Below are 16,637 nucleotides of genomic sequence, written 5' to 3'. Positions count from 1 at the left end.
TACTGAACATACGTGTGCCTGTACAACAAAATGTACAGCAAGTGTAGTATGAGTACGAAAACAACACGTACCCAGTAAGTATCCCGTCTAATCTCGAAGAAGTAGTTACGAGAGGTCGACTCCGACACTTACTATAGCCATCAATAATATAATTATTTGTGGATTTATTAAAAACGACAGTAAACTCAAGGAAATCATGAAGCAAGTAAACAATCCTTTTGATAATAAGAGATTTCCAAATTCATATTTCATCATTTATCAATTTATCTCAGGCCAGGGAGGTAATATCATTATTTATAAATCTAAGGGCAAGCAATACAAGCATGCGCAAACCACGCCGAGGTCGTACATCCCGATCCAACATAATATTTAAATTGTGCACTGCTAGAGGGTCGAATGGCGCGAACCATAGATGCATCTATTTAATCTACCGAGGCATTTGGCCCGTTCCACAAAAGATAAACACATTCAAACAGTCGATCAAGAATTCATCAAGGGGTAACTATCCAAGGAAAAGGCAATTTCTCTTTTAAAAGTCAAGAAAATAATGTTTAGCCTTTTAGAAAATTTATTTACCAAGTTCGATATGATTTAAGCATTTTAAATTGACAATAAGGTTGCGAATATTGCAAGTAAAGCATGCTTTTGGGTCCTATACTACCCGGACTTAAGCATAATAGTAGCTACGCACGGACTCTCGTCACCTCGTGCGTACGTAGGCCCCCACAAATAGAAGCATGTATTAATTTAGTTCACCTATGGGATTAATTCCTTCTTACAAGGTTAGAAAGGAGGCTTACCTCGCTCCGAAGTTCCATAACCGGCTTCCGAGCCCTTCAAACAACTCGAATTGATGCCCAACGCTCCAAACTAGCCAATAATTATGCGAGCCCATTAATATATATTCAAAATCTCAGTGTAATCCAATTTATATAATTTCTAACCCCGATCGAAAAGTAAGTAAAAATTACCCTCGTACTCACGTGCCCATATTCGGAAATTTTTTGAAGATAAACTTTACCCATAATATTACGAACTCAAATATACCATTTATTCCAAATTCCATTTCCAAACTCGTGGTTAAAATCCAAAAATACATATTTCTAGGTTTTCTACCGAAACCCCAAATTTTCACAAACTTTACATGTATAATTCCATATACAAGCCATGTATTTAACTCACTATGTGCGGGAATTGCTTATCTCATAATAGATGAAGAAATTCCCTCTTCATAGGCTCCAAAAATCGCCTGACCAAAGTGAAAATGTGAGAAAAATGAGCCAAAAACCCGTTTTTTATAAATCACACTGCCCAGCCCGACCTCTCGCACCTCGGTCCACCAGCCGCTTCTGCGGCTCCGCACCTACGAAATTTCCCATCGCAGGTGTGGTCTCAACTAAACTCAACCACGTCCGCTTCTACGGACTGAGTCCGCTCCTGTGGTTCGCTTATATGGAGCCCCGACCGTTCCTGCGGTCTCGCTTCTGCGGGAGCTGCGTCGCACCTGCGCCCCAGCCAAGCCCAGTCCAATTCCGCTTCTGCGGATTCCTTCCCGCTTCTGCGGTGCCCACTCCGCAGATACGATTACACCAGCGGTCCTCAGCTTCAACAGCTCTTCAACTTCAAACCTTGATATGTTAACCATCCGAAATCAAGCCGAGCCCCCCGTGACCTCAACCAAACATACCAACAAGTCCTAAAATACCATACGAACTTAATCGAGTCCTCAAATCACATCAAACAACACTATTACGAATACCCTCCAATTCAAACTTAAAGAACTTGAAACTTCAATTTCTACTTTCGATGCCGAAATCCATCAAATCACGTCCGATTGACCTCAAATTTTGCACACGAGTCGCATTCGACATTACAGACCTACTCTAACTTCCGGAATCGGAATCCGACCCCGATATCAAAAAGTCCACTTCCGGTCAAACTTCTCAAAAACCTTTAAATTTTTAACTTTAGCCAAATGACTCCAAAATGACCCACGGACCTCCGAATCCACTTCCGAACGCGCTCCCAATACCAGAATTATCATACGGAGCTATTCCCAGACTCGAAATCCCAAACTGATATCGATAACATTGAAATGCACTTCAACCCTAATTTATGAAATTCTTCCAAAAATGCTAACTTCCATAATAGGCAGCGAAACACTCCCGGGTCATCCAAAACCCGATCTGGACATACGCCCAAGTCTAAAATCATCATACGAACCTGTTGGAACCTTCAAATCCCAATTCCAAGGTCGTTTACTCAAAATCAACCCTTGATCAGATTCTTCCAACTTTAAGTTTCCGAAATGAGAATTCTCTTTCGAAATCAACTCCGAACTCCATGAATCTCAATTCCGACTATGCGCAAGTCATAATACCTAAAGTGAAGCTGCTCATCCCCTCAAACTATTGAACGACGCGCTAGACCTCAAAACGACCGATCGGGTCGTTGCACCTCTAATGCTTAACTAGTATATATACCCGCGCCATGCGCGGATAATAATCAGAAAATAAATGATGGAAAATAATATAAGTAAAAAAATAGTAGATACATATGATACTTCTTTTAATTAGTTTCTCTTACCATTAAAAGAACTAATTTTACATATAGCACTGATTTTAAGATGGAACTCTGTAGCAAAAATGAAAAAAAAAAAAATTGCAATCGAATAGATAGTTTTTTTAAAGTAATATACNTTCCACATTTCTTAGAAAGTTAAAAAAAAATTATATATCGTGATCATATAGTTCGGGAATAATATTACACGACTGCACAATAATGTAAGTTGTAGAAGAAGATTACTTGATAATAATTCACTGTGATCCACTAAACTTTTTGCAATCGATTAATTTTTCAACTTCTTCATAAATAAATAAAAAAGTGGTATCACCAATATTATCTTCCACCTTCACATGTATCTTGAATCTTATCAAGTCATTCCCTCGAGGCTGCGACCATTACTGAGATTCTGAGAATAAAGAAAGCAAAAGAGAAGGAGAAAAAATTCATAAGGTTACTGAGAAAAAAAAGAAAATAGATTGAAAAGAAGAGAGAAAAATTTTAAGGGATGGGTTTAGGATAAATCTGAGAAATTGTAACTGCATTGAACTCAAAAGTATAATTAAAAGTTATTTTTAAGTTTACAAAATTCATGTAAACAATCTGTAATTTTTCTCTATAAAGAAGGAGTAGCTCAACTACGTTAGTTTATTAAAAAAGCTAGTTTAAAAGTTAATATAAAAAATTGATAACTTCTCAAAAAAAGAGTCCTAAATTTGCCTTAGATTACGGCTGCACGGTTAATTTAAGTTTAGATTTTGCATATTTCAAAACAAATTTAGAACTTTTTGTAAGGACACTTGACAAGCTTGATCTGATATTAATCTATAAAGAATCTCTATATAATTTACCCAAAAAAGGGCAAGAATTTATATTAAATCATTTTAAAAAAAATTAATAGGGTTTAATTATTATTATTATTAATTATAAATTAAGAGAATATGTAAGGGGAAGGCATGACTTTTCAATTTCTTTAAAAGCAGTTATGTTAGAATAATGTGCTATTTATGTAGCCTGCTTTTTCCTGAAAATGAGGAAGCAAAAACGTATGTTATTGGATTTTAAACATTTCAAAAGTTGGGATAACTATACAGGAGAGAAAATGGTGCAAACATTTCGGAGCACTCACAACCAAACAACTGAATTTAAATTTGAGTTTAAAAATAATTAAGTAACTAATTAATAATTTATCTAACTGTGCCCTAAAACTACTACATGGCTATTTTTCCTTCTAATAATATATAAAATATATAAATATATCAAAAATAAAAAACAACGAAAGATCCTAATACTTACTTAAAAATTGGAATAACTATTCAGGAGACAAAATGGTGTAAACATTTCATGTTTCAAGAAAAAATATTCATCTTTCTAGATCATTACTCAAAAACATAGATTCAAAACTAATAAATTCTATCCAGAAAACGTATATCAACTACTCTATTAATTTTAAAGTAGTTCTTTTTCAAATAATTTTATATCTCCTATTTTTTTGGAGGCTTGTCCTAAAGTACCATGCGGCATATTCTGATTATGACACTTGACTTAGAGAGGGTTTTTTCCTCTCCTTTTAATAATACTAGTATATATACCCGCGCCATGCGCGGATAATAATCAGAAAATAAATGATGGAAAATAATATAAGTAAAAAAATAGTAAATACATATAATACTTCTTTTAATTAGTTTCTCTTACCATTAAAAGAATTAATTTTACATATAGCACTGATTTTAAGATAGAACTCTGTAGCAAAAATGAAAGAAAAAAAAAATTGCAATCGAATAGATAGTTTTTTTAAGTAATATACATGTATGAAAAATAAATTATATATTAATGAAATTAAAAAAGTATAAATATATTTAGTAGAATTACAACCAAGCTGAAGTACATATTTTATTATCAAGGTGTAAGGGACATTAATAGACGTTTCTTTCTTTCTTTATTCTGTAATCTTTGTCTATTATCCATGTTTCAAATAAACCCCTATTATCCCAATCCCTAAATTGCATTTTTTCTTACTTCTTTCCTTTTCTTCCTCTCTTCTATGATTAACTGAAAAAAGACTATGCTCCCTACTTGGTAGTCTATAAAGATTAAAGATATATATTATATTCATTTCTATCTCAAGCACTGAGATATGATAACCTATCAAGACTCTAGTAATTACTCATATTAGATATTTTTAGTGTTGTATAGACACGCCAAAGCTTGTTTGATCTCATATGATTCAAGGTTGAATTATTGATAAATAATTATGTGATTTAATCATCGAAACAATTTATGTCCCCAAAAAGATGCATTTTTGCTGTATCATCACTTGAAAAAAGATAAAGTAAGTTTACCCCCTCAGCTGTTCCACCAGCGGAAGGCGTGGCAATGTCTTCAACAAAAAGTAACATTTATTTGTTTGAGAAAACTAATTTGTTTACATATGCATAATAATGTTGGATGGGCACCATATTTAGGTAACAATAATTCTCAATGATAATTTAGAAAAGGAAAAAAAGAGAATAGCCCAAACAGAAAATCAAATAACTGCAAATAATTAAGTCAAGTATGCAAAGTATTTGGTTAGCTCTTTGATTATACAACAAAGACATGAGATCCTTCCATAGAATTGAGTACCCAATCATCCTGAGTATCTTGTATTTGGTAGGAGAAATACCCAATTTTATATTTTTAATTGTAGGAGATACAATTTACCCTTTGAAATTTCTAGAACCATCGTCGAAGCACCAGTTGACACCCCATTGTAAAGCATTCGATTCCGTAGCCATGATTCCATTACAATGAGCAGGGCAAGTGTAAGCGAAGATGATAACCTCATTATCATTATGCATAATTTGACATATGCTGCTCTTGCTAGTTCTCTTTATAAAACTTTCATCGGTATCAAGTTTTCAGCTCCCTGAAGTAGGTCTATCCCAAATAATATAACAGTTAATGATATTTTGCCTTAGCATTTCAACATATTCACAAAATCAAAAATCAAGTCCATTGCATTTTGCGATTGCAGCTAGGGAAAGTAATAACCTAGGTGATATTGATCATCCAGCTAATCTCTTTCTCCTTTATGAATAGGGAGAATTTCTTGGAGTCACCATACTTTAACTTACCTCTGTGCTTCCAAATGATCCAGCAAATTGCTAGAGGAGTAATTCTGAGAGTGGCTCAGTAGTCTTATCCTTACATACTCTAGTTGAGCATTTGTATTGATTCTTTTACCTTCTGTATTTCAATAAGTATCAGAATAATGAGTTACAAAATCATCACACAGTAAAATTTAAGCTGTCAAATAAATTCGAATTTAATTTGAACTGGAAAATAGGAATAATTGATTTTAACTTACAGTGAGAATATTAATCCAATGATTAAGAGCATTTAGAGCTTTCCCTGAATGGTGTGTGGTACATGCCACTGCTACTCCTTCAGCTAAGTTAACAACTTGTCCGCTAACTAATATGATGTTGCGACATTCAGTATCTAAATGCATTTATGCATAGGCACTACATCACAGTTATGACTGTAAAGGATATTCCGAACCAATATTACTATGTCATAAGATATCGTGCAAGCTCCAGGTATTGCATATGAGAAAAATAGGTATACTCCTAGTATCGTGACTTACTCTGAAAGGATCCAAGAAAATATAATGATTTACCAATGTATTTGCAATTGGCCACTTTTCTTTCACCTGAAAGCACACGCCTTGCTTCCACATTGTACTCTGGCTCTCCCTTGCAGGTTATGTAAAGTGCAGCAAGGTATAATGAGAAACCTAATGATTCTTTTTATTTTCTTCTTTTAGTGTCAAAAGCAACAACAACTGAAAAGTGCTTGAGAATGTTCATATTTTCAAATTTATTCTGCGTCAGGATTTCTAAGTAACTAATGAAAAAGAAGCAAACTTTAATAATCACAATCTCTAAATATTGAGAAAATAAAATTTTCAAAATAAACAAAATAGAGAATATAATTATTGATCACAGGTCAATTGCAGAACATACTTTGGTTTTAATTTGTCCAAAGGGCCCATCATCGTTGTGGTAGAAGAAAAGAAAAAAGATTCTTACGTGGGTTAAAAGAGAAAAATTTAACCTTTTCAGGTGTAACATCAAGGACCGCTCCAGGCCCTGTCCATTTTCATTGCATGATTGATAAAGCCAAATGCAATCTTATATACTCAATCAAAAAAAAAAAATTACCAAGAGGACCCATTTATTGCAAACCTTCAGAATGGACAACTACTGCTCTCTTCATGCCATATCTTTGCAGTGTTTTTGCCATCTTGCTTACTATATCTGTTTATATACTCCAACAACAGCAAAAGTTACCCAAGCAGGTTTTCTTCTACTCGTTAGACACACCGAGAGTGCATTGCAGTAAAAATTACAGCAGTTGCTAACATTGATGGCAGGAATCAAAGTAGATAAATAAACAACCTTTTCAACAGGAACCAATATTCATAACTTAACTATAAAATCAAATTAGAGAACGTAATTATCTGATGAAGAAAGCTATAATATTCACTATTTATACCTGAATAGTTAGCAATTTTTCGAACATGAATCCTTCGAATAAACTCTAAGGAACATATAATTATAGTGAGAAGCTACATTGATTAGCTATTAGCCTATTTACGTGTATTAGAAAAATAGGTGGATAATAAAAAACTAAAAAGGAAATATCAGTAATGGTAATAGCTTATTGGTAGTAGCTGCTAATGGAACTAATGACTTCATAGCCCAACACCTCAGAGCAAAATACAATGCTTAGAATGAAGTTTGAGGATGATACATTTGCTGAGCGTTACTCATTTGTGACACTGTAAACAATAGGCAAATGAGACCTAGGAGAAAAAAAAATCCAGATGGTAAAATTATTGATGTTCATCACATTTACACTTTTAAGTGCAAAGATTGAAACTTTGAGAACCAAAGGAAAACCAAAAAAGGAAAAAAATAAAAATAAAACCCAGATGATAAAATTCTCTGATGTTCATAACAATTACATATTTAAGTGCAAAATTTGATATTTTGGGAGAAAATATAATGGGTACCTTTGGGTTGTTTTTCATAAGAAGATGAAGAAAGAGAGCCATGAATTGTAGTTGAAAATATGAAAGCCAATGTCATTTCTCAAACAGAAAGCTTAATTCTAACAATTGAAAATTTTTACGTTTATCCCAAACTCTTTATCAATCTAACATTTAACATGATTGACACTTTTTTATACTGAAAAAATATGGCCTGCTTTTATACCCAAAAATCTAAAATACTTTCCTCACAAGAAAGTTCTCATGAAAAGCATCTTCCTTTATAGCAAATTATATTGGCATTTTCCCCCACAAAGACAATAATGCTACAGATGTATAACATAGTAATAGCACCAATATAGTGTCACTGTATCAATTCTCCAATTCAATCAAATGTTTGAAAGAAAGGCATAAGTGCAAAAGTAGTGAAAGAAAGTTACCTCTTGCCTCTTATATCTTGGATGACATGAGCGTCAAATGCAGGAGCAACATGATATAAAAAAGAATTGCATAAGATAATAGACTAATTTACGAACCTGCACATGGAGGGGAAATAAATGTGAAAAAGGGTGGCAATCACTTAAGTTGTAAATGCATCGAGTATTTAGCATCTAAAGAAAGAAACCAAAATCTTTTCGTGACATATTGACAACGGAATATGTACAAATCGGATAGAGTATTATGACCTTTGTAGATGAGAAGTTGTGTAAAGAAGGAGCAAGTTAGTTAACAATAGCAAGAGAATTGAACTGTGAAAGTACTTCAATTCAAAGTGGGAGATCTTATTACCAGCGGCAAACGTAGTTATAAATTTATAGTTTCTCTATTCAGAAAGAAATAAGGGATGCACCAATTCCTGCAAATGAAAAAATAGATTTTTAAATGTTATTCAGTTAGGTCACAGAGTGAAAGCGAAGCATCAAGTTTGTTGAACTCTAGCAATCACAATCTCCAAAATTGATGAATATAAAAATTTTAGAATAAACAAAATAGAGATCCCAATACCAGAATTATCATACGGAGCTATTCCCAGACTCGAAATCCCAAACTGATATCGATAACATTGAAATGCACTTCAACCCAAATTTATGAAATTCTTCCAAAAATGCTAACTTCCATAATAGGCAGCGAAACACTCTCGGGTCATCCAAAACCCGATCTGGACATACGCCCAAGTCTGAAATCATCATACAAACCTGTTGGAACCTTCAAATCCCAATTCCAAGGTCGTTTACTCAAAATCAACCCTTAATCAGATTCTTCCAACTTTAAGTTTCCGAAATGAGAATTCTCTTTCCAAATCAACTCCGAACTCCATCAATCTCAATTCTGACTACGCGTACAAGTCATAATACCTGAAGTGAAGCTGCTCATCCCTAAAACTGTTGAACGACGTGCTAGAGCTCAAAACGACCGATCGGGTCGTTGCACCTCTAATGCTTAATATGAACTAATTGAGTAGGCTATTGTTTTTCTTGTCTTGATAGAACAAGAGCCGAATTGTGGTTCATGGTTGTTTGTGTGAGGCCTTTTAAAATACCACCTGAAAATTATTTGATTGTTTTGTTCGGAGCAAGAAAAAAGTTTCATTTTCTTTTAATAGGGATAATTTTTATGGTTTTTATCGGAATTTAATTTGGAGTTTGGAAATTAATGGGAATGATAATCTCACATATGAGATGGAAAAATGACATCAAATGGTTAGAACAAAAAATACACAAGTAAGGTTGGTTCATTAGAGAATGGGACTTGGGAGGAGGATAGGAACAAAAAAAGATTGAATAAAATGAAAAACTGTACCGAAATAACATTAGGACAAAAGAAATTGTATAACTGAACTAGATATTGAATCAAACACATAGCTAATTAAAATTCTAAAGTAAAAGCTGATAATAACTCATACAATAATTAATTGGGGAAACAAAGTCAAGGTAATTTAGGATCGATGCCTAACTTTCACTCATCGTCTATCCTTTCGTGCGGAATGTGAGATAGCCTATGTTTGATATTTACATCAAACTCAACTACTATAATTATATGATTAATCGAGGAAAGAATATATATTAATTAATAATAATTAAGAAAACAATTAAAAAGATATTATATATTGTATATTGTAATGCAACAATTAGTATTGTATAACTTATTTCTCGTTAGAATATTTGGTTTAATGTATTACTAATATGAAGTATAATTATATTAATACGTAAATTTTCGCACTACCTTTGCGAATATTATTACGAGAAACAGGTGCTGCAGTAATCAAACATTATCATTATAATAATAATAATAAATTTTTTTGGGGCAAAATGGTCTCGTGGCCACTCAAACTTGTACCCGATTGCCAACACGGTAAACGAACTTACAGTTTTCCCATTTGAACACCTCAACTCATATATTTGTAAACTAATAAACCTCTTTAACCATTGACCATGCTTATGTGGCAAGAGCACATGTTACATGGACAAAGGCCGTGCAACTCACATAATTAACGCGCGTGAGTACAATAATATTGGATTAAAAAGTTATAAAATCAGGGGAAAAAAAAATATATATATATATATATATATAATAAAAACAAAAAAGAAAGAAAACGCCCTCATCGCCGTTTGACCAAAAAATATAGATCTTTGATTAAACTAATTAAATTTATATAATGAGAGGTTAAACCTAGTTAATGATAATAACTTCAGATCTATAATCGATTAATATGAATAATGTAAGCAGCATTGAAAGAAGATTAGATGCAATGTGCATTTAATGTTTCGAGACCATTAATGAGGAGGGAATGTCAAGCAATAAATAATAATAATAATAATAATAATAAATGGCATTAGAGTAAATAAGGAGAATAATTAACCCAATATTGAATGAGGTGGATGATTTCTCATTCTGACAATGATGAATGATAGACAAATACTAGAATATTGGGACCCTTCTCGGGTCTGATGAAAAAGGTGTGGAATAATAGAAAATCGAATCTCTTTAGAAAGGTAATGTTTGTATTCTATCCAGAGAGAAAGTCTGCTTTTAAGAATGTTCTTATCAGAAAATATTACATGCCTCTTACCTTATCTGTCACGACCCAAAATCTGTTAAAAGTCGTTATGGCGCCGGACACCACTGTCAGGCAAGCCAACACTAAGTAGTTAATTAAATTCTCATTTTAATATTTTCGAAATCATAAATTTCCTTCAATTTAACTAGTAAAAAGATGAACTTTACAAAATAATTATTAAAATTTTCAAATCTTAATACTGAATATCCCATAATCATCCCAAAACCCGGTGTCACAAGTGCATGAGCATTTACTAGGAATTTAAAATACAATACAATAACCGTCCGGAATATAAATTTGGGCAGAAAAGAATATACAAGTGCTCTGAAGGGGACTCTGCTGGCTGTAGATCGTCTCATAAGATGCAGCTCACCTAAGTCCTCGTATCAACTGCGCCGCTGCACCCATATGGCCACTGAACACACATGTGTCTGTACAACAAAATGTACAACAAGTGTAGCATGAGTACGAAAATAATGCATACCCGGTAAGTATCCAGTCTAACCTCGAAGAAGTAGTGACGAGAGGTCGACTCCGACACTTACTAGTGGTCCAATAATATGATAATATGAAATTCTAATTAAGCATGATTTACAACAATAAGACTCAGAACAAGAAATAACTGAACAGGTCTTCCCCACATTTAAGAACCTAAATCACTTCCTTCCTTTAAAATACATGATCACACAAACACTGAATTTATACCAATTATTAAAGGGACTTCCAATTCTATTATCACACACGAATTTCACCGAGGACGTTCGGCCCGATCCAACATAAATGTAAACGGTGAACTGTTGAGGATCGAACAGCGCGAACCATAAATGCATCTATTACACCGCTCGCGAATCATGCATGCAACGCAGTCTATTATATTCTCGATTATGGTGCCTGGGTTTTTATAAATAGGGATAGGAGACCCTTTGCCTGGTCCTTTGTGTTTTCAAATATTGAGTCTTTATCTCTTTCTTCCTTCTTCATTCAGTGTTCTTGCTTTCGTTACCTTCACCCTTGCATCCCCGTTTTCACCGATTCTAATAACTTCTGCTACGCATACCTCATCTGTGCTTGCATCTTATTCATACATAAACAAATAAGGATGGTTAATACATCTTCTAATTCCCGCGGGGGGGGGGGGGGGGGGTATCTGACACGACTCCCTTAGCAGTGAGCATGCCTCCTCATGACGATGGGGCTGCCAATGTTGCAGAAGATAAAAGCTTCCCTATGGTAGAGGAAATAATTCCTCGCAACGAGAAGGCTAGGTTAGACTTCTCAAAGCGGCCCGAGGACGACCCTGAAGCTGTGGAATCTAAGATGGACGCGGCTGCCCTTGCTGACTTCAGGGCTAAGTTCAAAATTCCGGCCCACATCAACCTGGCCCCGGGCAATCGTGATGTGGTGCAGATTCATTGCCCTGGATATTACACATTCTGCGCATATCCGTTCTACGTAGGCTATTCTTTTCCTCTTCCCTCATTGGCGGAGGAATTCTGCCACTACTACAGCGTCTGCCCGACCCTACTTTCCCCTTTCATCTACAAACTCATCCTCATGCGGACAAAGTACGCGGAATTGGCCGACCATGGAATCTCTCTTCACCACCTGATGCATCTCTTTGCGCCCAGTTTCTATAGGGGGATGATGTTACGCCTTTGTCACCGGGGAAGCAAGAGCCTGGTAGTGAAGATGGACGATAAAGCAAATCGTCTGTTCTGGCTAAATTTCTTCTACGTCAAGACCGAGGACGTAGTGACAAATGCCAATGGATTTCCTAAGGTGTGGAATTATGCCCATAAGTATCTTTGCTAAGTGTTTATTTTGCTTGTTTTGGATGTAGCATAATCATTCTATTTTTTCTTCGTTCAGCGAGGCCGAACCCCCTCCATTGGTTGCAGATATTCACGACTGGGTTAGCCAGGTCTTGCACCACACGATGGGGATTCATGAATGGTCGGCCTTCCACAAGAAGTTTGGGCCCAAGTCCCAGCGACCAGTCAGTTGTTTGCTTTAAGTTTTGGTTGTTGCGGCCTTCTGGTCGCCTGCTTATTTTCTTATTGTGTGGGTTGACCTCTTAACCTTTTTTTTGTTGTTAGGCTAGAGAGCTTCGAGGAGGTCGAGGGCTCCTACTCCTGCATTCCACCAAATAAGTACTACAACGGGATCCGCTCTTGCTGTGACCGCGGACAAGACTGCCTAGCCGACCACTTCTACTCAGCCTCTAGCTTTGACTAGATCTAGCCGACCGTCGGTGGCCTCAGCAACAGAGACTCCAACCTTTCCCGTGCTACACTTAATAGATGAATCATCACCGAGTGAGGGAGATCTGATTCCTCATAAAAGGAGGTCGGTAGATATGGGTGATGGAACCATCCAAGTAGTGGACTCTTCGAGGGATGATTGTGAGCCGACCACTACCGTGTTGGAAAGCGACACTGTACTGCCGTCTGAAGTCCCGCTATCAACGGGGGCCGTGGAGGCGTGCCTTTGCCTGAGGCTGGGGTTGGAGTTGGCACGTCATCGGCGGAATTCATGGGCACTGTAACAAGAGATGAGCCATCGTCTTCGAGGCCAGTCAACATTCCTACCACGTCTACTCATGAGAGAGGCGGAGTTACTGAGGGCGGCTGTGAGACAGGGTCCGATCAAGATCCTGACGAGGTTTAGATGCTGAGCGAGGGGTTTACTCGCGTTGAGGTGGGTCCTCGAGGACCATCGTGGGTCCTATAGATCGGGACTTACTGGTGAATACAGAGGACGTAGTCCCCTCCTTAGGTCCCTTTTGCTCCAATGTGGAGGGCAGGGCCCTCGAGATGTTGGACGATGCCACCCTGTCGTCGGGCATAGTCGACCTCGCCCTTAGGGTAAGTTTTTCGACCTCTCTAATTTTCGTGCCTTGCACTCTACTCTTTGACTTAACTGATTTTCTTTATTTCCTCCTTTCTTTTCAGACCATTATTTTAGAGATTGAGAGTGCTCGCCGAGAAGAGAGGCGCAGAACCATTTCTAATAAGATGGAGAGGAAGTACCTCAAAAACCGCGCCAAGTACCGCGAGATCTGCAGGCAGTTTGGCGAGAACGGCAACTTCCAGGCCATCAGGGATGAGCTCAAGCAGAAAGATGACGAGCTGATGAGGGTCATCGGCAAGTGCAGCGTCCTCGAAGGGGCGTTGAGGGACAAAGAAGAGGAGCTCGAAATGAGCAAGGGAGTTGAGGCCCAATATGCGGACCTTCAGGCCCAAGTGGTATCTCTGCGGGCCGAGCTCGAGCAATGTTTGGTCAGGGTCGATGCTTTGAGTGGCGAGGTCCCCGAGAAGACGGAGGATTCGGAGAATGCCGAGTTGGCTCGGTTGGAGGCTTCGACAAAAGTGAAGGCTTTGGAGGATGCAATCCGTGTCCTTCGATCCGAGCTGGCAAATGATTTGGAGACGGCCAGGCTGAGAGAAGAGCAGCTTGAAGAGCAAATAGGGGGCTAGAGAAAGAGGTCTCTAACCGTGGTGACTAAATCGTGGCTCTCGAGGCCGAGAAGGCGCAATTTTTGGCCCAGCCATCCTCCTCTCACACTTCTGCTTATCCTGATGTTCCGCGGGATTTATATGAGAAGCGTATCCACGCCGAGGCCTAGATAGATATATTTAGAGATATGATGTCGTCGGGGAGAGTTCCTGAGGCTGATTTTGAGGATGCTCGTGCAAAGGCGCGTGCAGCTCGGATCGCCTGCGGCTATGACCCTGCTACACCGGGTGTTGATACCCAATTTTTTCCTCATATATTTTAAATATGCACATATACTTTCAAAATAGTGCATGAGCATCATCAAGTATTTTTTTCTAATTTTCCATAATTTTTAAAAAAATTTAATCAATTTATTCCCATATTTTATTGTGTAAATAATCATTAATTGCATCACAAATAATTTTTATGATGATCTTATCATCTAACTTCATAATTTAAATCCATATTAAGCCTTAAATATTTTGATGCATTCATCATAAATACATTTGCATTTTAAGGCTAAAATTATACATTTTGCAAAAATAGCCCGTATATACTTATAGTTACTTTATTTTTGCAAAAAATAACTTTTTATATATTTATCATTTTTTACAAATTCTTTTATTACTCCCTCCGTTACTGTTTATGTGAACCTATTTCCTATTTGGTCCGTTCCAAAAAGAATGACCCCTTTTTGAATTTGAAAATAATTTAGCTTAAGCTTCCAATTCTACCCTTAATGAGAAGCTTTTGCAGCCACACAAATACTCTGGACCCCTTTTTGACTTGTTTAGGGCCACAAATTCCAAAAGTCTTCATTTTTCTTTAAACTCCGTGCCCAGTCAAACAGGTTCACATAAATTGGAACGGAGGGAGTAATTAAATTGGGTATTTAACTAGTAGCCCCTAAATTCACTAATTTTGGACCTAAACTACCAACCCCTTAGCCCATTTACCTAAAACACCTACCCAAATTCTTGGCCCGACACTTAGCCCAATCCACAACCCCCTAACCCAGTCCGGAACAAACCGAACTCTTTTTAAATCACAGTCGTTGATCTCTGAGATCAACGTCTCATATCACTCCCTTCCTTTAATTAACCTACCTATCCCAAACCCTAACCCTCATTATCCCAGCCCCGCAGTCTCTATACTCTCTCGAACCTTCACCTCCTTCTGTCAAACCCTAGCGCCGTCACCCCCAAATCTCTCCTATTCCGGCTCAAACATGGAATCAATCTATGATTTACTTACCTATTTTGTGTTACTCTATCATTATACGCTCGTCTATGGTATTACTTAGATTCTTGCCCTATTTTTGGCAAAAACTACCCCAATAACGGATAGATTCACCCTGATTTTGTGAAGATCTGGACGATCTTTCGTCCATATACATCTTTTGTTGAACAATTCTTGCACCTCTGGTCCGATTCAAAGCATCAGTCTCAATTAGGGTTTGAGACCTTTCCTTGTTCTTTACTGATTTCTGATTGATACTCTTTCCTTTCTCGTATGTGACTAATATTTTCCTTATTTCTGTTCAATCTACCGTGTTTCCTTTATTTTTACCTAATTTTGCCCTAAATCTGATTGTTAATCGATTCTTATGTGATATTTTCCTTATTCTCTGTTGTATCCCCTTGTTTGAAGTGTTACTCGCATGATTACGTGCCATTATTCTCTGTTAATATACTGAACACTTTGTTTATGTATTATTTGCCCTAAAAAATTAGATCCTAATTGATTTTGTGTTTAAAACTTACCGTGTTTCATCTTTGTGCTATAATACTATATGAACCCCTCCCCTTTCCCCTTTAGGAGACGGACAAAAGAAAAGTTCCATATACTCTCACTGAAAACTGAGGTTTTGGCTCTGTATTCTCTTTGCTCTCTCGTTTGATTCTGGTCTTGGTCGGCTGAAAGCCAAGGCTAAGTAATTCTGGGCTCTCGACTATTGTGGTGTATTTCTTGTTTTCTTGCCTAACTGGTGAGTGACTATCCTTTGTCATTTCCTTTCTATGTATCCATGAACCGTGTTTATGATCCACCATGTTTAAAGTCCATTCTAAGCATGATTCTACCACTTTTATGTTCCTGTGATTTCCTTTATTCCTATAATTGATACTGTTAGTTCTGAGATTGGTTGTCTTTTGAATAATGTGAGTTCTCTTGGAAGTTAATTTAATGTCTTTTAACTTGTTTCATGTATGCTATTTTGCCAGTTCTGAAAGTATCCTGAACTCAGCATCTTTAGGATAATACTAGTATGTTCACCAGTTAATCAGTCCTGAGTCTTTACAAACTTGTATTGTTATTAAACCTTTTTCTGTCATTCATGTGCCCTGATAACTTGGCTTCTAATGTGTTTTGCATCCATTTGGATTGATGTGATTATTTGACTGTTTGCCTTAATGCATTGTCTAGATGGTTTCTGTGATTGAACAAAGCTGTCCTAAAATGTTAGCATGTACACTTAGCCTAGTTAGG

The sequence above is a fragment of the Nicotiana attenuata genome, chromosome 12, assembly GCF_001879085.1.
Source record: "Nicotiana attenuata strain UT chromosome 12, NIATTr2, whole genome shotgun sequence".
Taxonomy (NCBI): domain Eukaryota; kingdom Viridiplantae; phylum Streptophyta; class Magnoliopsida; order Solanales; family Solanaceae; genus Nicotiana; species Nicotiana attenuata.
This window is presented reverse-complemented; position numbering follows the sequence as displayed.